This window comes from Crassostrea angulata, chromosome 4, assembly GCF_025612915.1.
Source record: "Crassostrea angulata isolate pt1a10 chromosome 4, ASM2561291v2, whole genome shotgun sequence".
Classification (NCBI taxonomy): Eukaryota; Metazoa; Mollusca; class Bivalvia; order Ostreida; family Ostreidae; genus Magallana; species Magallana angulata.
In genome coordinates, this window is record NC_069114.1 from 50704939 (window position 1) to 50728877 (window position 23939).

Sequence of the window (23939 nt, forward strand, 5' to 3'; positions counted from 1 at the left end):
TATTATATTTCCATGTAAAATGTGGTAAAAATATCATGAAATGACTTCCATATCAATTATTTACGCAAAAATATGATAGAAATGAAAATTTGAATTGACGGGACTAACTAACTAATCAATTTCTATTTTATCATGTGGTCCCTTGAAATCATATAAACTAATGCATTAAGTTTTCATTCAATGCAATGCAAAAAAAAAACCAAAATGGTTTGAAATACATATTCTCCAAGAGAAAAATGATGAGTTGAACTTTGTATTGTACAAATCAATATGTTTTCCATTACTTCATACTATGGCATTGATCATACGATTACCGTTAGAAATATTTACAGTAACGAACTCGATTCTTTATGATAATAGTAAAATGTTAAACTTCAAAACAAGTTGCTGAAAGTATATTAAAATTTACCATAAAAATAGTACAACCAACTTTTATTTTCTTCTTTGTGGTGTGTTTTTATGAAAACAACAAATGATTCATACAACAATTATATTTTTTGCGGCCCATTTGACGCTTGCGTCAAGATATTTCTTGTGTTTTCTTTTATTCATTAAGATACAAATAAATTTAAGGGAATAGACAGCTGGTCTTCCCTCAAGGACGAATATTCTTTGTGTGATCTCTTTTTTTATTTGATAAGTAAAAGGTGTAAAACGATAGGTTTCACTAACATTTCAAGTTAATCTAAAACTAATATACAGAGATGTAATTTATTTGTTTGAGTTCATTCTAGCTGTTAGATTTAATTTGTACATAGGTGTTTATATGTTAGTAGTTGTTCTTTAGGCTTGCTTTTACGTTTTGTTAATTCCGCGGTCAGAGTAAGTGCCATCCACTAGATCTTTTGTTAGGAGATTATCCTGTAGCGTCAGGTTATAAATCAAGCCTTGGTCAGTTTAGAATAAATTAATACATCACGTGATCAACAAATTAATTAGAATTATCTATTCCAAAATTAGTTTTGAACAAAGAATAAAGATTTTGATTGGTCAGTACCCAAGCAGATAAGCGCGAGTCTCTGATCTGGATAGTGTTTCCTTCTTTGGTCACTCTGATCAGAGACGCCAATTAACCAACAAGTTTAATTTTTATTCACGCCTTCCCTGGTTTTATAATTAACAGGTATGATTTTTTAATTATTAGTGAAGTTTTACTTTAATTATTTTAGCTATTCAGAAAAAGTTTATGAATTCATAGCATTTGAGCTTTCAGGGTTGATAAGTTTTTTAATGCAGTCTTTTACCAAAATATAAGGACAAAACTATTTAAAAGTTCGTAATATTTCAGTTACAAATAGTTACAATTAATTTCTTAGTCTTTTTCTTATTGCTTAACCATAACCCGAAATATTTTATTTAATCGTAGGCTTTTAGATTTTACCATTATACTGTGTGCACTCACCTGTGTTTGGAGATTTATTTGCGACAAAATGCGGGTAAATGTTTGGTTAGATTTTTACATTGTTGCGCGTATTAATTAGTAGAGTCAGCGAACAAAATTTTGAAATAGATTGAGGACTTTGTTGAATGTTAAATGTTTTCAGTAATATATGTGCGTTAGGCAGAGCTCAATTCGAATGTTCTCGATTGATATTTTAGTATTAATATTATTGAGTTTTACAAGCATTTTTTGTATTAAATATTGAAATCTAATGTATAGATATAGAGTGAGTGTTTTATATTTGTTTGATCACTCTATGAGTCACCAGGTTAAGGAAGGTTAGGTTCATTTAAGTTTGTAAATGCCATTGAGCATATAAATTAGATATTGCTATTTCATTGTGATTTGTGACAATTGATTGTAACACTCTGATCGGAGACGCCAATAAAACAAGAAGTTTAATTTTTATTTACGCCTTCCCTGGTTTTATATTTAGCATTTTTTATAGATCGTTCCCCAAAAGTGGACACAAAAATAACCCAAACGAAAAACGGTAAAGAATTCAGTCATTGAGTCTACATTTTATATAATTTGTAAAAAAACACATTGCGGGTTTGAATGATTGCTAATGTGTCAATCTATCAATATACAGCTTGTTAATTATTTTCGATTGCTAATGCTACATTTGAAACACCTTAAACAACATTTTTTCCATGCAATTTTTTCCCACGAAAAAAAAGCGAGTACATGTAGAATTATAAGGCACAATTTATTTAATAACCTCTTTTTAAAAAAATATGTAATAAATAATTTATAAATTGCTGCTGAATGTTGTTTGATATTTTTGTGTGTAGTTGTTTTGCAAATAAAAAACGTGAAACGCGGGGCAAGTCATAATTATAATATCCTTAATAACCGTAACTTAAATTAAGCGGCTGTGGATTCAAATATTATTGTTGTCGAATATTAAGTTCACTTTTTAAAATCATCTCCACAATGATATTATCTTCATCGTAAATCAGTACTTTGTTTTGCTTTAAACAAAATGTTCTATCGGAAGCAATTCCGTGTCGTTTATAGTGCCAGCGTACATTTGCATGTCAGTAATACACATTATGCTTTATATGACGGATGTGTATTGTAGAAAAGTTTAGTTTAATTACCATGCATTTGAACTATTTTATTAACACATCTCCCAGTACTAAAATACATCAAGATGTTTTCGTTACAGTAAAACAGTGGGGCGTTAAAAATATGTACGTCTAGCTCTACAAGTACAAGCACTGTCGTCTGGGTGACGCCCTGAATACAGCTAGGGAGTCTGCTATCGATCGGTTATTTGAGTCTAAATATAGAGAGGGGCACAGTTTTGAAACAGAACAAAAATAAGGTCAAAAAGGTTCATCTTTATGAAATGAAAATTACATATGAATAAAAACATTATAGAATTTTATGTGGAATCATCTTTATGCGCTTTATGTATCAGTTAGTGCATTACAAGAAGCCCTTTAATAACTTCGTAAACGTGCACACCCCCACAAAAATGGACAGAACTGACGAAAAGTGTCTCTGCAAATACTGACTATAAATTACGATAACATCAAATTGAATACTATGGAAGGATTCGGAATTAATTTCTTTACAATTTTGCTTCAATAATGCATTAATTTTTTTTATTCCTTTACAAGTTATTGCCAAAATTTTTTGACGCCTCTCACTCTCTAATTATAGGGGCCAGCCCCTTTTTCTGTATACCGAATGAAAGATCTCGGTAACACCAAGAATTTTTAAAATACATCTTATAACAAATTATGATCAGGTAGAAAACTAAAACGGAAAATACGTAATTTTTTTGAATTTTTTCTAACCTTTGTTTCAATACCTATACCACTTCTTTTATTTGAATTTAAATAACAAATGAAATATGTCTCGCACCAATTCAATGTATCAGTTTCTAAATCAGCCCATCTTTGAGACTCTACCAGTCATCGTTAAAGCTAAACCATCTGACAAAAGAAGTCGATAAATTTTACTAAAAGGGAATAATTCAAAACCGGATAGGGATTTTCATCAAGTAAAATATGAAACGACAACATCGCATGGTATGTGATTAGACCTGGAAATTTCAAAACAATCTGTAAACAAACGAGCGAGATATTAAGGATCAAATTTTGGCGTCTAGAAAAAAAAAATAGGAAATCTGAAAAATTTTCAGAATAATAGTTAGGTCTTCCGCTCGGAAGCGGAAAACTTCAAATATAAAACAATCTTTTTAAAGATATATTATCAAAGACGAAAGCATATTGTTTTGAAGACATCAACAGGGGATAAATCATCTAACAAAACGTTAACAATGCAAACACACCAATTACACATTGGTATATAGAAAAGTCAATACCTCATTTGAGCCGTATATAAGCTCATCAAATTTGGGAATTGATTGGGAGGTAATTATAGTCATATGCAGTTACTCTGGCAAAACAGTAGTGAAACAGTTTTTGGACCTAGGCACAAATCATGAATGAAAAAAACCCATAGCTGGCAAGATTAAGTACTTGAAAATAATCAATAGATTCGATGAATTGTATTTAGAAGCATTGTTGTTTAAAGAAAACTTATTTTTAAATACTTTAAAGATATTCAAACTTTAAATGAATGTATGCATGTATTCCTACACCAGGTTTAATAAGAATCGGATACCAATGCGCCAATTTTACAGCAGTAGCAGTTGGAATCAAGGACAGACAATCGATTCTGGACGTATACTATACTTTATTATTATATTTTTTTTTAAAGCCTAGATACAGTTTTAAAGAAATGTTTTGATTACTGATACTTACTGAATGGCATCAGTTCTATTTTTAAAACTACACAACAAAGGTTATATGACGTTTTTCGTTTTAAAGCTTTGACTGTTTTCCTCGTAAAAGGCCCAAAATTCATATTTAAAGAAAATGTGCGTAGTTAATGAAGTAAAGCTAAAGAACTATCAGCCAAAATACATATCTTTGATTTTTAAAATAAATAAAAATTTATAGAATAAAAATAAAAATGTGTTACTGTTAGTACTACATACAGCACTTTGATAATGTTTTTAAAGGTAGATCAATAAAATTCGCAGGTTCCAAATATATATATATATATATATATATATATATATATATATATATATATATATATATATATATATATATAAAGTTTATGGAACAACTTATGTGTCTTTTTTACTGCTTTAAATATTTTTGCGTTAAGCATTTGAAAAACATGTAAATCCTAACACAATAATGAAATACTTATACGGCATTTTTAAAAACAGGACCACATCTGTAAAGTAGAGAATGAGAAAAAGGTATTTGCTAATTCACAATATTGACAATGACAAAAAGGTATGTTTACACTCTTGCTTCTAAAACACATGCTTTACGTTCAATAAATCAAACAAATAATGAATTAAAAATTTTATATTACATTTTAGAGAATTTTTGGGGACAAGAAATATCTGTGTATACCACTCGTACTTTCCGTGACTTGTATTTCCCGGCTTGCTTTGAGCACTTAAGATAATCTCTCACAAAAGTCTTTGGAAAAAATGATGTTCTTTACAGTAAGGTATCGGAAAAATTACTTTGGGATTTTCCTATATAATATGGAAAAAGATCTATCAAAAACCATAACAAACCAAGTTTTTTACCTTTTCGGTCTGTTTTTGTTTAATATGTAGGTTATAAATGAAATGTTAAAACTGGCATGAATTTGTAAATACGCATTATTTACCTTTTATCTCTAACTACACCATATCAGTTTTCGATTTACATTGACAATTGCGCTGCACTGGTAAAGAATATCCAAAGAAGGACAAAACAAAAATATTGAAAAAAAAACAACTTTAAGTACATATATTTTATTTCAACTGCCTTTATTTAAGCTCTATAGAAACAGCCGCGTTGAAATCTACACGCCTCGTTTATCGATTGGACAAAACTTACAACGCCCTAAGAAATATGATAGAATGTACTAAATATTCATGATGTTTTCAGACTCGGACTCCCATAAGAGACGATTTGGTTGTTTCTGTTAGCTAACGTACTGACGTACATTAGCAGTAAGGTAAATTTTACTTACTTTATAAAAGCGTAACGCTAAAGCGGGTTATGTATTTTTCTGCAATTTCACGACTTTCATATCCCGCATGAATCACCAATGCATATGCACAAACTATATACTGTTGTAACATGAATTTTATGATAAAAAGAACGAAGTGTTCATTTTGAGAAATTGATAAACATCTACAAGTTGTTGTTCCATGGATTTTCTATTGCGTATTTACAATGAACAGTTAAGTGCAGGCGGCGTTTTCAATATAATAACTTTGTTTATCCTGTGTGAACATCACACGTGATTGTTATACATGCTTACTTGATTATATAATATTTTTTATTTCAAAATATAAATATAAAATGTAGTTCATGGATTTTAAAGTCCAATCAACCGACCCTAACTTTCTCGACCGGTATACTATACAATTATAACACATTGGTGAGGTCAATATATGCTTTTATACACCAGATAAGAGTATATTGACCGAGGACGAAGTCCAAGGTTGATATACTGTCATCAGGTCTATAAACCATGTATTGACCAATATCAAAATGCTATGACTGTTTTATTGTAATAGATAAAAAAAAATTCTATTCATTTTCTTCAAGCTTATAATAGTTAAATATTTTGTTCATAATGTACAGCTGTTGATCTTGTGAAGTCACATGTGTCGCACATACAAAAACCAGTATTTGGTCATGAAAATCTGTGTTCAGTATAGTGAGGTCTAAAAATGTTTTTTTTAAGTTTAGTAGGGTTTATTAGAGAACTTAAAGCTCGGTATTTTGACAGCAATTAACCAATCATATGCTTGGGGAAAGTACGATATTTTAATAAATGTAATTATTCACGAATTAGTTAAAGCACCGCTCGAACACAAATAGGCAGCGTCACAGAGATATATAATCCATCCGATTTCGTTACACCCGATGGCATATGACGTGTAGAATTTTTTTGTGTAACGTGTATATTCTGTTTATACAAAATGCATTGACATGATTATTTGAAGTTAGTATTCTCCTGCTTTGGAAATAGTGCGTAACATTTGATAATTTACTCGCAACCGAGTAACACGGCGAGGCAAGATTTACCTTCTCAAAGGTTTTACCTCTACAACAGAATGCTTTAATTTGTAAAGAGGTTTGTGGCTGACATATTGTTTGTAGGGAAAGCAGTGATAAAAGAATATTGCGAATAGTGCCTTTTAACGAGCGGTGTTCAGCCTAAAGAAGAAATGGAAAATAATATGCGACCAAATACATGTACCAGTAAGAATTCACGTCAGCTTTAACACACAAAACGTAGGTTCACAAAATGAAAGCAGATATTTATAATAGAAAGGGGGATGAAATACAACAAAGCAATTCGTAGCATGATATTTTCACTTTAAAAATTAATTTCCTTCCTATATAAACTACAAATGTGAATTGATGGTCTTGTATTTGCATTTTTTTTTCAACATTTTCAATGTGTTTAACAGCAATTCTTTAAGAGAAAAAATTTAATGCCTCTATGTTTAATTATTATTATTATTATTCCTATCATTTGTATCATCATCATTATTTAAATTCATGCCAGAGTTCATTTAAACAAGAAGACATTTAACCCCCCCCCCTCCAAAAAAATGTATTTTCTTCTTACAATATATGCAGACAAAATCGTTAATACTTTAATATCATATAAATGATAGAGGATGAAGCAAAATAAAACCCAAAACGTACGAGGAAATCTAACAAACATAACCAAAAGAAAATACCCCCCAAAAACCCCCAAAACAAACAAAACAAAACAAAGAAAAAAGCGAAAAGCAAGATATAGATATTTTGTCTTCAAGTATGAAAAAATATATTTAGATAAGAGTCTAATTGGTATAACTACTCACTTTTCCCCAATTATAAGTCAGCCCTGTAAAGATATTTTATATTTTGACATTAAGTCTAGTTTGAAAAGTTTTATATAATTTTTCAAGCTGTCAATTTTGACAACTATTAAGCCTGATTGGTAAATTTTTTTATATGTCACGCCTTTTATTGTTGCATTAAAGGTCTGAATCGAAAGCTTGATATACCTTTCTATACTATGGCCTATAAATTGCTCTTATTGCCTTTGTTCAGGATGGACGATTTATTGTGTGGCAGAAAATACACTTATTGTGTTCGATGAAAATAATTAAGTTAGGTTAAGAAATTCGTAAACAGTTTTTATCAAATACTCAAAAAGGTGTTTAGGAATATAAATCGTCGACTTTTTTCCATCTTTTTAAATAGGAAATCGTGGTTTCTTATCACTCTTTTATAGAGACCTTTCTGACACGATAAAACTTAAATAAAGATTTTAAATGTAAAAATATATTGCCACCATGGATGACTATGTAATTTTCCTACGAGATGGCCAAGGTAGTACAGTTTCAACTCACAAAATGGTTTTGAGTTGAATTTTGCTTGGATTGAAAAACTACCCCCTTGTCATCTCCATTACAGCTTTGCGAGAGCAATTAAATAAATCGAATACAGCCTTAAAACAACTTCAGACACATCAATAAAATCTCACAGGATAATCACATAAACTTGAGACCTGAAATCAATGTTTTCCTGTTGTGTTGCAATCAACTTAATACAAGTGTCTGTTTATAATGATTTCTAAATTGAGCTGTATTCTCTAGTCAATGATTCGTGCTCGATAATCAATTTACTTTCAAGAAAATAACTCTGTCCATAGCATAATTGAACAGCTATTTTTTTTGCCTAAAAAATGTTTTCTAAGAAGTCGAGAAAAAAATTGAAGTATTTTCGTTATATTGCTTAGAGTAACGTTTTAAATTAATTGATTTTGAATGGGAAAAACACTGTTAAAGTTTAAAAAGTGTGCTCTCATTATGCATGTAAACTTTTTCATGGTAAGATAGTTCTAGAAAAAATATTGCCACAAATGTGTTTTATAATTGATTTTTATTAATTTGTAAGTATTATAAACGGCCAATAATGAAAACTTTCGAACATAAAAACAGAAATTAAAGTTTTATGGTATTGTTTGTGGTGTCTTTTATACAGTTCAGTGCATCAAAACCAGTACAATTAGCTTATGTTCATTTCGTTGAACGGCAGGTAGTCACGGGTTCGTCAGAAAAGGATTATTCCTAAGAAATCTGAAATTTTACCTTTTTACTTTATCAGTAAACTAGATCTAAAAATGTGGGGTTTTTTGTATGCCGACATTTAAATATTTACATACATAAAATGTAAAAGGATCGCCCTTGACATTTATAGGAAACTGGGTTTAGGTTTTTCAAAAATAAATTGTGTACCAAGAAATGCTTACAAACTCATAAAACTCCATTTAAGTGTAAAAGTGTTACGCAAAACTATATTAAAGTCGGATTGAACTTAATTTTTTTCCTTGACATGTGCAAGATAACATCTAATCTAAACACAGATGAAAATCATGCAGCAAATAATGTCTCTCCTAAATTATTTTTTCAACGTTGGTTTTTCAGCCAAACAAAGACAATATAAGATACAATATTCATGGTTATTGTGAACAACGATGGTAAGCATGCACTGTTGAGATGTTCTACTTTACAAGTTGTTTGCTTCGAAATGTAATCTGGTTGTTCGATAACAAATCAGTACAAAAATCAAAAGAAAATAAATGTTTAGTATTTCTAGTGCATTACATAAATTGGTACAAAATGAATACTTATATTATTATTATTATTATTATAAAGTTGTTGATAATCTTGTTTAATCTAAACTTAACAGTAGGATTACACACACAACTCGAGAAACAGAAATTTGATACACATACGATAAGATAATCATTTAACTAGTATTTAAAATATTTTTAATAAAACCTTAATATGATATAAGACATGAAAGAAATTTACGGGCGACTGACCTTCTTCACCTCTAAAAAAGTGATGTTCATAAGAAAAATTATATGAGTTATTAGTAACTAAAGATATATGAAAACCAAAGAAAAAGAACATAATATTCGGACTAAATTTTAAGAAGGGACCATTTCAAAACAGTATTTAACTTTTCTTTTTCAATTTTACATATTCGGGAAAAGCGCTCTTGTGAGAGAAAAAAATAATTTGAAAAAAAACCTGGAATGTATTTTCTATTGAAATATAATACTTATATGATGATTATGATTTAATATAATCTTTTTAAAATTGACCATGTCAACATATTTGCGGCGGCGCATTGGTATTTTCTTCATATTTTTGGTTTTATAAAACTTTGATTTAGAGTTTTTCCTACATAAAATAAATATTTTGAGGCATGTAAATATTCCTTCTCTTAATGTCATGACCTAGTTTTTTTATTTAAATTTTTTTAAACTTAAATCTGTAATTTGTTTACAAGGTCAGAAAAAGAAAATATTTTGAACAACAAGAACTAGTTTTCTCCGAATTGTTTTCTTTTTTTTCATTTTTTTCTTTTGGTATTTTCTCCGAATTGCTCCAAAAAATTAAATGGACGTTTTGAGCCGCATGTCAGGGTGTACTATTTCACAATGAAAGGATAATAAATTTCTGAAACCATTCTATATTTAATACCCGTATACGAATACATTTCTTTACCACTGGTTTACCGATTTCAAGGCGTATTGTCAGGTTTCAACCTAAAATTCAGTTTCATATGCCTTTTCTACGAACTAAATGAGTAATTTGTTCTTGAATGCAATTGTTAAGCTACATCATGCAAAACCAGGTTTACATTATACAAAACAACAATCAATTAAAAAGCATTTTTGTATAAATAAACCCCCCAAAAACATTTGTTTGTGAATATAAGTACGACACAAATTTTTGAAAATAAAATATTGTCAGTTTTAAGATTAGGGAGAAAAAAATGGCAATAGCTTTGTAAATTAAACCGATATCTATACAGATTACCTATGAGAAGGTTTAAAGAGGAGTGTAAATAAGACTAAAGACCCTGTTGAATAATGACCGTGGGTCATTTTTCGACGCAGAATAATGACCCAGCAGCTGTAGAATATTTGGATTATTTTGAATACAAAGACACAGAGGCCATTTTTCTTCACGTTAAACATGAAGAAAAATACCCCGAAGAAATATGACCCCCTCCGTAAAACAAATAGATATGGGTTGCCTCATATCCCAGACATTTGACACGATTTTTATGATTTTAAAATGAAAAATACTGAACCTGTCAAGAAAATGATGTACAGTGTGTATAGTTTTGATTTCCGTACCAAACACACTTCAATTCACACAAGTTGATTGTTGATAAGGTATAAAAAGCATTTTACATGTAGTTCACATTATAGATTTCATTCTGAAGGTATTGTCAATTGCAATTTTATGTAAAAGTAAATGCATTGCATTTGTAATCACCGTGTAGGAACGAACTATAGGGTGTAACTTTACACAGAGATGTAGGAGAGGCTGGTGTGTCATTTGATTAACCATCAAATCTTCCTTAAACTTTAACGTAAGTTATTTTCGTCCATACTAATTTTAGTAAAAAAAAATCAAAAATTTCACCTTCAACATTAATTGTTTTACTTTATATTTGTTCTGAGCTTTTCTTCTTAAAAGATTTAAAGAATGTAAAAGTTGCCACGACCATCGATCCCTTTTAATATTTCGAATAAGGTTTCTCGATGCTCTGAAATAGTTTTTTTGAACTGTGATTTCACAAAACTCAAAACAATATCGGCTTTGACGTTTTTTATGTGAATATTTGTGTATTCGTTAAGTGAAACGGAGAAATTTTATTTGAATGCGAACAAGGTGTTTTAGAGCTTCAAACTTGATAGATAGAGTTTTCGAGCAATACTTTCTAACAGCATAGTAAACTTTTCATAATTTTGGTTTTATAATTAATTCTAGGTGATGTACCTGCAATCCAGGTAGTTATTAGTATGTTGAATCATAAACGTCAATGCAAGTAAAATTTATCGACAATATAGATTCTACTCTTTCATCGCCAATGAACAGAATTTCGAGATATATGTTACTCGTTGTGATGAATTAAGACTGTCAAGATGCTTGCTAGTTTAAATGTTCCCTACCAGTCTGACTTCTAAACATAAAATATATTTTTTTTTCATACAAGCTACATGTAACAACCTAAATCAACCCATTTTTGTTCATCACAATCTTGACTAGTATAGGCTACAACAAAGCTGTATCTAGTGATTCCTTTATGCCTTTAACGACCATTGATGATTCAAAGACGCTTAATATCATAAACAGCATTAAGCATTGTAACTGCAACGCCTAATGCTTTTAATATTTGCATGAACAATTGTCATCGCCAACGACTAATGATATGTTGCCGCCTAATGATATAATTGTATCATTCAGCGTCACAAATGCACAGCAACAACCCTTACGTTTCATGACACAAGCAAATATCTACACCTTGGAAAGCTTATGATACGAACTTTTTCAGTGTTGCAGACGCACCATTTAATGATCTACAATGGTAAAATTGAAATCAGTCTTTTATGAAAAACATGATTTTATTTCGCTTCGTTTGCTTAGCATAAGTGATGAAACCTAATAAATATAGACAGACAAACAAAAGGACAGACAGAGAGACGGACAGACAGACAGATGGCTTGATGGAAAAAATATCATTATGTTTGACAAGCTGAAGCTACCCATTTCGAAGAAGATGAAGATGTGATGACAAAGTATATAGCTACCAAGGTTTGATGCTAAGATAATCCCTAGAAATATTTTGTGGAGTTTTTTTTTTGGATATTATAAAACATTTTGAATAAAATTACCTTTCCCTTGAGATGAGATTGAATGATATATATTTATATATATATTGGTGTGGGTTTTTTTTAAAGAAAAATGCAATTCGTTTATTACAGTACCTGCAACGTTATTTTTTACGATCATATCCTATCGTATCGTGTATCAATCTTATCGTATCGTGCGTGCATATTGTTCTATCGTGGGTTAATACTATCCCATCGTGCGTGAATCCTATCAGGTCTATTGGTTAATTTTAGCAGTTTTTCCGTTTATCTTATCGTGGTTATCGTTTTGTGTCTTTTCATAAACAAGTAGATTTATTTCAAAGTTACAAGCCGTTCAGTGTGCCGTATACAATAGTTTATCGAACAAAAAAAGTAAAATCCTATATAGCATTTTATCATAATATTTATTGTTCATTCTTAAAAATAGTACATGTTAATCGTACCTGTCAGCAGGGAAAATGAAAAACTTATTTAAACTATCCAAGTTCTTAAGAACAATTAAAGTAACATATTCACCTGTATATCGAATGTATTAAATCGTATGCAAAGTGTACATAAAATCCTGCGTAAACATTAGCTTGTATGTAATGTATTTAGTTTTTTATGCAACATTTTTCACAGAAACCAGAGTATTTATTATTTATATCATATTTATTTAGAAAAATAGTTGCATTTCAATTAAACCTGCTATTCTTCGTGTTATTTGATCTCGGGCTACAATGTTCTCGGCGAACGGCTATGGTGTGCGGTGATGTTATCAAATCGTACGCGGAGTGTACATGAATATCTGCGTAAATATTTACTTCATTTGTATATGTATGTAACATAATTCGTTATCAATGCATCATTGTTATACAGAAAGAAATGTATTCACAATAGATTGTATATTTTTATAGAACTTCATTTGAACCCGTTATTTTTTGCTGCAAATTGTTCGCGGCGATTGGCTAGGGTGTGCGGTAATGAAAACAATGTAAACAATTCATGTACATATAATTTATTGATCCTTTAAGCCCATAATTTTGTTAATAAAATTTAACTGGTCATTTACATACATTCTCTAAATGATGCAGCAATGATTAGCAACTCGGTATTTGTTAATAAATTCCACGAATATCTAGATATGTACGTGTTATTTCTCAAATTCTTCCACTATCAGGTTAATCGTATAGATCGTTTAGCGCGTATATATGTTTATAGAATGATATATGCAATTTCATTAATTTATTTTTCATTTTAAGAAAATTCATTTACAAAATATCTCTTACAACCTTTGTATTTTTTTTCAATTTACATAATACAGTGTATTAATTGAATGTAGTTATGTAGATTTATACATGTATCTACAAGAAATATACATTAAATATTCACCAGGTACATGTATCAGCCTACTATATTTGATAATGCACTTCTTTCATGCATTTTTCATGCCTTATGCTCATTGTTATATGTATTATGAATAATAAAAATATTTTGAAAACTTTTCCCAATTTATTTATTTTAATAAGGTTAAGAAACGGACAATAGTCAATGCATGTTGCAAGAGTTGTCTCTCTTGGGGATAATAATGAATGCTCCCCAGGGTTCATGACCCTGAATATTGAGTAGGCTGTGAGGTGTGATAGCGAAAGATTGTATTTGCAGTCACAAATAAAACTTACAAAATGATGACCTCAATCGAAATTGTTGATAATCTTGTTTAATCAACTTGTTTGTCAGCAGCTTAACTCGTTTGAAAAATTAATAATATGTTTAGCATGCCCTTGCTTATCGAATCAACTGAGAGACAAAAACTTGATATGCAGGTGATGAAGGGATATTGCTACATAAGTAAGGAAAGTTGACGTTAGAAAAATTGAAGTCATTACGTTTATCATAAAGTTTTTGTTGTTGGTTACCATAAATGCTTTTTCTAGTATTACCGGGTATATCTAAATATGAAACAGATTAAATTATATTATTATTTTACTTTCAAATGAAGAATGCTATATTTGCGTCAATACCAATGGGCGGTACACAGGGGCGCAGAATAAAAGTCAGTTTGGGGAGTATTTAAGGACTTTTATCGGAATTTAAGGATGTAAGTAGCATGCGTTTGATACGAGATTTTGAAAGATTAATGCGAACATGTTGCAATACTGCTGTTTTCATTGGCAAAATACCATCGTGAGCTCTGGACCGGTAAATGTCCGAGTAAAAATAAACTGGCAACTTCGAGACAATACTGACGTATATCTCCGCTATTTAAAGACCCATCAACTTGAAATTCAGCATGAGTGTATCTCAGACATTACTCTTCTGAAAAAAATACATGCATATTGCGAGTGATTTTACAAATTAATTGATTTTTAGACTTTTATAGCGAGCTGGTAGTTTTGTATCTGGGTCAGAGTTCGACCCATTTCTTTATTTATGGTTACATTGAAATTAATGTTAAAATGGGCTTGGCCCCTGTGGGGCGGTGAAAATGCACATATTTGTTTATTAATGGAAGTTTACTTTATCACCCCTGCAAATGTGTTCGGAATGTTTTCTTTATCGTTGATAAGTATGTAATAAATCCAGAGATGCTCGAATGAAAGTTCACGAGACTTCACCGAGATTTGTTCAGTTCCTGTGAAATTTTGAGCGGAAGTATAAGTGTTCGGATAATATTCTCAAAATACGTAAATACGTAAGTTCTGGGTTTTTTTCATATCATATCCTACTTTGATTTATGTTAAAACATGAAAATCTGTTAAGATACATTTTTAATTTCATCCTCTAGAGGTTATTTGGACTAAACGATAATATTTAGAACAGAGTTATCGTTCGTGCTCAACCAGCCTACACGTGGTTGAAAGTAAAATCATTGGTTGCTTGATAAAATCATAGCCATGATTAAAGCTTTTGGCGTGCAATACCATGCTTTTTTTTAAAAAGAATGGATGTCTGGTTTGCATAAAAAATTAGTATATCGAGCTATTTTCAAGGAATATTCTGCATAAAATATTATAGTTTGTTTTACAATTGATGCTATTACTAGGTCAGGCGCGGATCAAACATTAATCCTAAAAGGGCAACCGTTACTAAGCATGTTAATTGTTGCAATAGCAGAAAAAGTTTATTATTTCTATTTACATATTTATTTCTAGAACTCGTTTTATCCTCCAATTAATGAAGATAAAGTTTAAAATCAATAAAAGCCTAGATTTAACATTTGACTACAAGTACCTATAGATTCTAAGAAGTAGACTATTATCACGAGGCACAATTTTTACTGTGAAACTGAAAGGGTCAAATAAAACCACGTGGTCTAAATTTGTAATGACAATAACATTCGCAGGGGTGTTTATGCTGTAGATAACAATGCTTAATTCGATCGCGTAACAAAGATAAAGTGCTTTGTAAATTTTGTTTCCGCCAAGGAAGCAATGCTTTGTTTTAAATAGCAATCCACCACGTGATATCTTCAGCTAATCTTCGACCTTTATATACAAACTGGCGGAAAGTTAACTCTATTGTGATTGCTAGACTGTGCCAAGAGGGTTTTTTTGGTAAAGCGTGGATTGACGTACATTCATAAAAAGGAACGAAAGAAAAACAAGAAAACAATGTTAGCAGAATACTGTGTTTTTTCTATGGTCTACTTTTTCCATATTATTAGATCTTGTGATTGTTATCTTATGAAAAACGGCAAGAGTAAGAGTATCATGAATGACTGACGTATTACGAATATATAAGACATGATAATATTTCATTTTAAATACTGTTAAACATATACTTCAATGGGACGGATATGCAATTACCAAACACTCGCAACCACAAGCTTGTGTCGATTTCTTTTCGTGCACTTATCTTAATGACATCAAAACATCTTACTTTGCAATGACAGTCAAATGTTTATATACTATAGACCACCGTAGTGTACAAATGTTCAACACAGTTCTGTAAACATGTTATGTTTATTCTTTCTTATCACATGACATACTTTGCAATTTAAAATAACAATTCTCTTCACTGATTAGGACAAAAAAAGTTGTCTTATCTTATTTTTATGATTAATAAAGTGTCCATTCAAAAGTAAAAATTATGTATCTATTGTCATGTCTTCAATAAAAGTCGTTGACTATTTAGAACGGTACAAGCGGATCATTGGCAGTATGACCTGGTTGTAGACCTCCCAGCTGCGGTTGTGCATCAATATCAACGATTTGATTGATCATCAGGTGAAGGTAATCGTTTTCTCCCTCTCCAATTTGCACCTTTACAACCCAGGTTGTTCCTCCTATCAAATTCTGAACAATGAAGACGATAGCGATGTACATTTCTATTGGTCCAGCTTGTGCTACCACTGCGTTTTGGACATTTTCATTATTGATAAGAGCCTGAATATCCGCATTTGCAGGTTGTTCGGGTCCAAAAACTCCAGCCATTTTCTTCAACCTGTTGGAAATGTACACAAAATTAATTTGATGCATGGCTATAATACATTTTCGATGATCAGCAAATCTTATTAGAAACAATTCAAACTGAAAATGCTTTGTAGTTTTCAGTTTTAGTTTTAAGGTGCCATTACGTGGCATTAAATTGTATCTCGACTTTTAAACACATCTAGTGTCAGGGTGTTTTTTTTAAAATTCCAACTCTGAATTCATGCATATTAACTAAAAAATATCAAAAAAATAAGAATGATCTTTTTATTGAGATATTATCTATGACGAAAACGTATTGTATTGGAGGCATTAATAGGACATAAATCATCTAACAAAACACTTGCTTACAACGCAAACACCCCACTTACATATCGGTATCTGGGGAAGTCAATAACTCATCTGAGCGGCATATAAGCTCATCAAATTGGGGGATTAAATATACAGTTTTGGGGGGTTAAGTTTTGTCAACTATCATATATAGTTACTCTGGCAAAACAGTGTTTGGACTAGGCACAAATCATGAATGGAAAATAACCATAGCTGGTTAGACTAAGTACTTGAAAATAATCAATAGATTCGGTGCAATGTATTCAAAAGCGTTGTTTAAAAAACACAACTTATTGTTGAATACATCAGAAATAATGAAATATTAAATTTAGATATTTTGTAGTTGTATGTATTCCTACACTAGAGTTCAATAAGCATTTGATACCAAAGCGGCACTTTTACAGCGGTAGCGTTTGGAATCAATATCAGACCATCCATTCTAAAGATAGAGGCAGCACTAACGTAGACTATGGTTTATAATTATGTGATTTTTATTAAAAAGCTTAGATACAGTTTTCAAGAAATAATTCGATTACTGATACATAATACATGGCGCCAATGCTATTTTAAAAATTCAACAACACTAATTATATGAAATTTTTACGTTTATAGCTCTGATTATTTTTTTTGGAAAAGCCCAAAAATTCATATACGACAAAAATGTGCGAAATTATTCAAATAAAGCTAAGAAGCTATTTGCCGTGCGAATTTACATATCCTAAATTTAAAATGAATTATAATAAATAAAATCAACTACCGTCAGTACTACGTACAATACTTTGATACATATACATAAAGTAAACGAAACATTTTATATTTGTTTTTTTTTTATTGCTTTGAATAATTAGGCGTTAAGCATTTATGGATTTGGAAAAACTCTTAAATATTCATAGAACGTAAAGTACCTGTTATATGGCATTTTTAAAATCAATACCACAAAATGTCAAGAGACGGTTTGTTTAAATAACAACATGTGTGACTTTTTATTGTTTGTGCAACACTTACAATGATTATGTTTTCATTTAAATCGTTTTTTTACTTTAAATGGTTATACATCTGTATTCGTGAATATCAATCTATCACGTGATATCGATAGCTAAATTTAGTCTATCATACCAAAACTAGTGAAGGGTCAACATTGTGATAGTTTCACAAAGGAAAGGATTTTTTCAGTAAAGCATAAATTTGTCCGATATACGAGTACAAACAAAAGAAAAAATACAAGCCTGTGAGTAGATATGAATACTTTCTTTAAAAAAAATGACGTAGACCTGTGTGTTTCCCCTATGTGCTATTTATAGATCCTATAAGTGTTAATGCAGAAGAAAGGGTATCGTGAATGACAAACGTATTTTACTCATTATACATGTATGTATTTCAAATTAACAACTGTTAAGCAAATTAAAAATCAAGTTTGATATTTAATTAGGCAAACAAAAACGACCACCTAGTTCTCCGTGGACATGCGCACTGAGGTCAGTTTCGCTCCTCCTTCATCAATATTCATGAAAAGGTATATTTTCCTGGCAGGAAAATAAACAATTAAAAATCTATATCTTTGTAACGAGATGGAATTCATCATTGTAATTTACAGATTAAGGATAACTTTTATAAGTAGACAAACACATGCGTTTTCACTGTCATTCAAAATTGACGTAAATTATAGCGTGTATAGCTTTAAAAGAAATATCCAATATCCAAAGTTTATGTGTGCACCTAAAAAACCGCTGGTAGTCTGAACTACTAGAATACACGAATTCATAAATAAGCTTGTTTTCATTCTATCTCTAACTACCAACATATTAGTTTTCGATTTGCATTGTTCTGCTCGCCGCTACACACACTCTATATCAGGTTGAAAGAACATATCTATGCCTTTCCGACGTTAGGTATCCTATTTAAATCTGACATGAATTCAAAAAAACATTTGGTCGCCATATTAGTTTCGATCGCTCTTGAACTGCAACATGGGTATATATACCGGCCGAGAAAGTTACGGTTGGTTGCTTTACGATCAAGCAGGCATTCGGGTTTCACTACTTCTAAATGCATGAACTAGACATTGTAGAAAAATGTGTTTGCAAATGAGAAAAGAATTGTATCCATCAATAAAACATAAAATATGTTATGCTTTGAAGGAATTTCCAATGCATCCGTAATATTTTGCACAGATAGTGCTCCCTCATTTCGCATGCAAATCGAACACGTATGTCGTTCATACAAAATGCATAACCTTTGCATCTTTTAAAAAACCGGCAGCAATACATCCGACACAGTAGAAAAATAATAGTTAATCCAAGAAAGTAACAACGTAACATCGTTTTCATCGGTTTTTACACACTTGCCCCGTTTCTAAAATCCATGCGGTAATTGCACGAATTGCCACAGTGCGTGGTATGCGCATGTGCGATGTTATAATAGACACAAGGAAACTTTCTACAATTATCAATGATTTTTTTAATGTATGTGCCTTGATTTTAGTCTGTTTTGTTTCGTCGCTCACTGGAAATTCCTTACTTACAAGTTGTGATATTATTATTTTTTATGATGCGTTTCTACAAGACTTCTCGTCCAATGCAACGTGTTCTGGTGAATGAAATGTTTAAATGCGTTGAAGCATTAATAGTGCTATCAGTCTTATTTAGGAGGTGTGAAGCGAAGATCAAAACAAAAACAACCAATAACTTATATGGTGGAAGTCGGAGGTATAAGTGAAAATATGCGTATTTATGCATTCATGTCAGCTTTAACTGAACAAGTTACATCAAACAGCAAGATTTATAATAGCATGTTTTGAAAAAATATGATAATTTCGCTGCACTGGTAAGGAATATCAAAGGTAAGACGAAACAAAATACATGTAGAATGAACTTAAATTAGATATTCTTAAAAAATCCTCGATCATTGTTAAAGTTCCTTGTGTCGTATTATTATATCGCCGCATATGCGCAAACTATACACTGTAGTCGATCGTGATGTGGTAGCATGGACTTTGAAAAACTGATGAACACCTGCAAGTTGTTACTTCCATGGATTTTCTATCACGTTTTTACAATGTACTATTAATTCCGTTGTCTTTTATTAGCGAAATACATGTTTAAAACAGAGCAAACACGGACCTTTAAAAAGATAGAGATTGGTGCCTAGGAGGAGTAAGATCCCCTGCCGACCCGCCGTGTTCTTATTGTCATGATCATGGGGAAAAAAGTCATTGAAATAATGACATGGAAATAATGCGTAACATTTGATAATTTCTTTGCGACCGAGTAGCACGGAAAGGCAAAATGTACGTCCACTAAGGTAATATCTCTACAACGAAATACTTTAAAGGGGCATGGTCACGATTTTGGTGGAATTTTATTTTTCTGATTTTATTATTTACAATGCTTTATGAATGCATTTCTAATGATTAAATGAAATTTGGGTGTCCGTCGATGAGTTTTAAGCGAGGTACAGGGCTCACGATTCTTTGTCATGTAAACAAGGCTCGTGTCCTGTTTTTGTTTAAATGGGTTTAATATACCAGTAAAAATCTATTTCAAGATGATTTGTCAAAATTCTTATTCATTTTTAGCATAAATAAACAGTTTCTAATGATTAACACATTCAGTTTAGGTCTTAAACTGGAATTTTCACTTCAACATTCAAAATGTAAAACAAAAGCTTTGTTTAATTGTAAGCTCTGTAATTCGCTTATCACTCTACGAATGACACTTAAATTTTGGTTGCCTTTTTAAAATGCCTTATTGAAGCATTATAAACAATCGAAATCGAAAAAATAATTTTTGACCTAAATCGTGACCATGCCCCTTTGAACTGTTAAGAGGTAAGTGGCTTTTATAGGGGTTGTAGGGATAGCGGTGATGAAAGAGTAATATTGCGCACAATAACTATTTACGTTCGGTGTTCAGTCGTAAGAAGCAATGGAAATTAATACGGCGACCAAATGACACTATGAATTAATGTCAGCTATAACAAAAAATAAACATTCGGAAAATGCACGAAGATCATTTTAATTGAAAGAAAAAAAGGAGGATTAAATAAAACAAAGTATTTCGAAGCATGATATATTACCTTTAAGATTATATTTTCTTATATAGATTATACATGTGAATTGCAACAAATAGTATGCCAACTGAAAGTCATTAAACAATTATATTTGCATTTTTCAAGTATTTCAACCTATTCAACTGCAATTTTTTTCAGTGACAAATCTTATTGCTTCCATGTTAAATTAACATTATTAAGGTCTTCCGTTTCCAACGGAAGACCTTATAGTGATTGTAGTGTTTCTTATTATTCTTATTTTTTTCCACGTTTTTCTCAGAGATGCCTTGATATATTTGCTTGAAATTTTCAGAAATAATAGGGAATGATAAAGTCTAGGAAGGATTTTTTTATTTTTTCAAAATTCATTTCCGGTCGTCGGTTTCCTGTCCCGCGACGAAAAAGCTTGTCACCTCGAGATCTCAAGAATGGTAAAAACTTGAACAACCAAACTTTCTACAATGATAGACCTTTGTATGTAGATGTGTTTAAACTATTTTGTTTTGTTCGTCGTAACTTCCGGTCGTCACCGGAAGCATTTTAAAAATAGTTATATTACGCATTAAATTTATTTTCCATTAATTAATTATATAAGTATAAATCTATACATAGATTATCTATGCAGTGTTAAATCAACAAAAAAATTCTACTTCCGGTGAGAAATCTCAATCATCTCAGGTAGCTTTTTTAAAACACATTTTGTACCCCCGAGACCTCAGAAACTATAAGTGATCAAGACACGAAACTTTCATGGATGATAGACATTTGATTGAAAATGTGTTCAACCGGTGTCATTTTGTCTTCCGTCACTTCCGGTCCACACCGGAAGAGTTCAAACAATCGAGCTGCTTATCAGTTTAACTGTTTTCCTCTGATATTTTTCATTAGATAAATGAAAAATAATGTACAAAAGGCAAGTATACAAGATATAGTTAATACAATTTACATTGAACACTTCCGTTTGTCCGTTTCCTGTACAGAGACCAAAAACCTTATTTCGACGAGATCTCAAAAACGGTAACTACTTGAACAACCAAACTTTGTGGGATGATAGACCTATGTATGTTCATGTGTATACACTTTTTTGTTTTATCCGGCGTAACTTTCGATCTTCACAGGAAGTACACCCAATTTTGATTTTTTAAAAATATTTTGGTTATTTAGCAGGGAAGAAACATTTTCGCTATATAAATATAAAAAGTCATCTACACATGGTAAGAAAAAAAGGTCTACTTCCGCTGAGACATCTCAAATATCTCAGATAGCCGCGTTTTTAAAAAACAGGGTACCCACAAGATCTCAAAAACTGTGATAGATCAAGACACAAAACTTATATAGATAATGGACATTGAACATGTGTATAACGGGTTTCATTTGGTCGTACGTCACTTCCGGTTTTCACTCGAAGCGTTCAGTCAAAAGAATTTTTTTTTTAACGTTTGATTTTTTTAAACATTTTACTCAATGTGTAAACAGCTATGTAACGTAGGTAAATGTACTAAAATATCTACTTTCCATTTCTTAAATCACTTTTGTTTGTTCGTTTCTAATCCCGAGACAAAAACCTTTTTTTAACGAGATATTATAACTAACAAAAACTTGAACATCCAAACTTTGATGAAAGACAAAATGTATGTATTATACCATTTTCTGTTTACAAGATAACTGGATTTTTTGTGGAGATTAATACATGAGGAACGGAAGACCTTTTTGTTGCTATAGCAACAAGAGTCTAGTTATTATTATTATTATTATTATTATTAATATTCTAATTCATACCACTTCCCATTTAAACGAGAAGACATTCAACCGATAAAAATTGGTGTTTGTTTCTTCTTACAACGTCTGCAGACAAAATTGTAATATTTTAATGCACATAACCTTTAAAAGTGTATACATTAAAAATCGTAAAAAAGTCAAACAAATGATAAAAAAAACACTAAACCAAACCAAAACATATAATTATTAAAAAAAAAAAAATAAAAAAATAGTTATCCTTATAACTTATAAAAATTCTTACTACTACTCACTTTTTTCCCAAAGTTATAAGTCAGTCCTGCCAAGATATTTTAATACATTCAGTTTGGTGTTTAAAGTTTTATTTAATTTGTGAACCTGTCAATTTAGACATCAAGGCAGACATAAAGCCTGATTGGTAAATGATCTTTAAGACACGCCTCATATTGTTGCGTTAAAGGTCTGAATCAAAATACCAATATACCTACCACTTCATTGCATATAAACTGCTCGCATAGGCTTTGTTCGGGATGGATGATTCATTGCATGCCCAAATAAAACACTAAATGCGTTTATTGTACATGTAAAAAAAAAAAAACAAACAAACAAAAACAAACAAACAAAACAAACAATAAACAAAACAAACAAACAAACCAAAAAAAATAATTGGAAGACATTCGTAAACAGTTTTCATCAAATGATGAAAATCATGTTGACATACATAATCTTCCTTTTTTTCTATCTCTCTCGATTTGAAATCGTGATTTCTTATCTAGTAGAGTCACTGTTTTATTAAGAACAAGCTGAAAATTTATTTGAATAAAGATTTTCAATGTATATTCTTTTATGTGACTGTGAGTTTTTCGTTAGCAACTAGGTTTTAAGGTACTCAATATTAAATGGAGTTTGGAAGATGTCTGTCACAAAATGTTGTGTCCTTGTATGTCTGACATTAGCGTGGCTGGAGCAAAACAATTCCTGAACTCAGTTTTGCGAGGTTTCCACCCGCAACAAGACTGATTTTTTTAAAAACAGTACACATTTCTCATGTTCAATTCGTAGAAATGCCGCATGAGACGGGGTTTGTCAGACAAGATAATACCTGAGAAAGTCTGAAATTACACCTCCAAGATCAGTTAACTAGTTCTGAAAATACGTTTTCTGTATACTGGTTTTTAAATATTTCT

General features: G+C 31.0%; 1 long non-coding RNA gene across 1 annotated transcript; it reads right to left on the minus strand.

The window, feature by feature from the left end:
• Window positions 1-16151: 16151 nt before the first annotated feature.
• LOC128181743 (uncharacterized) lies at window positions 16152-23167 on the minus strand. The gene is made up of 2 exons (XR_008243360.1): window positions 23046-23167; window positions 16152-16651 (listed from the first exon to the last, which is right to left on the minus strand). It is a non-coding gene; the product is annotated as an uncharacterized LOC128181743 (long non-coding RNA).
• Window positions 23168-23939: the final 772 nt, after the last annotated feature.